Source organism: Chrysochloris asiatica, unplaced genomic scaffold (genome assembly GCF_000296735.1).
Source record: "Chrysochloris asiatica unplaced genomic scaffold, ChrAsi1.0 scaffold00129, whole genome shotgun sequence".
Taxonomy (NCBI): domain Eukaryota; kingdom Metazoa; phylum Chordata; class Mammalia; order Afrosoricida; family Chrysochloridae; genus Chrysochloris; species Chrysochloris asiatica.
In genome coordinates, this window is record NW_006408647.1 from 5,832,976 (window position 1) to 5,834,081 (window position 1,106).

Consider the following 1,106-nt stretch of genomic DNA (forward strand, 5'->3'; position numbering starts at 1 on the left):
TTCTTTCACCATACTTATTCAATCTGTATGCTCAGCAAATAATCTAAGAAACTGGATTATATGAAGAACAATATTGCATCAGGTTTGGATGAAGACAATATGCAAATTGATACAACCTTGCTTGCTGAAAGTGAAGACGACTTACAACACATTACTGATGAAGATAAAAGACCACAGTCTTTGGTATGGATTGCACCTCAGTGTAGAGAAGACAAAAATCCTCATCACTGGACCAATAAATAACATCATGATAAAGAGAGAAAAGATTCAAGTTTTCAAAGACTTCATTTTGTTTGGATCCACTACCAATACTCATGGAAGCAGCAGTCAAGAAATCAAACAACAAACTGCCTTAGGAAACTCTGTTTCACAAGACCTCTTCAAAGTGTTCAATAGAAAAGATACCAGTTTGAGGACTAAGGAAAAGGTATCAGCTTGAGGACTAAGGTGCGCCTGACCCAAGCCATGGTATTTTCAATAACCTCATATGCATGTGACAGCTGGACAGCCAGTAAGGAGGGTCATAGAAGAATTGACGCACTTGAGTTATGGTGCTGGTGAAGAATATTGAAAGTACCAGGAACTGATAGAAGAACAAACAAATCTGTGTTGGAAGAAGTACAGCCAGACGCTCCTTAGAAGCCAAGAAGGTGAAATTTGGTTTCTCATACTCCAGACATGGTACCAGGAGGGACCAGTCCCTGGAGAAGGGCATCAGGCTTGGTAAAGCAGAGGTTTAACCAAAAAGAGGAAGGCCCCAGTGAGACGGATTGGCACCACGGCAGCAGCAATAGGTTCCAGCATAACAACTGACAATTGACGTGGGACCAGTGTTTTGTTCTGTTGTGCACAGGGCCACTACAGAGTCAGAGGTGACTCGAAGGCACCTAACAACAAGGTGGCCCAACATCTTATCTTCTAAGATTCTCTGTTTAAAGACAGCTGAGCCTGTTCCAAATTGTCAGTCTATTCCCCACAAGTGTGAAGGTTTCAGGGTGGACTGTAACTAATTAGGGACTGTGGCCTCCTTCCAAGCTGGGCATAGAGGGAGGTTGGCCACAACTAGCCTGACTACACCAGGTAATGTGCTCAAATCTTGAAAACCA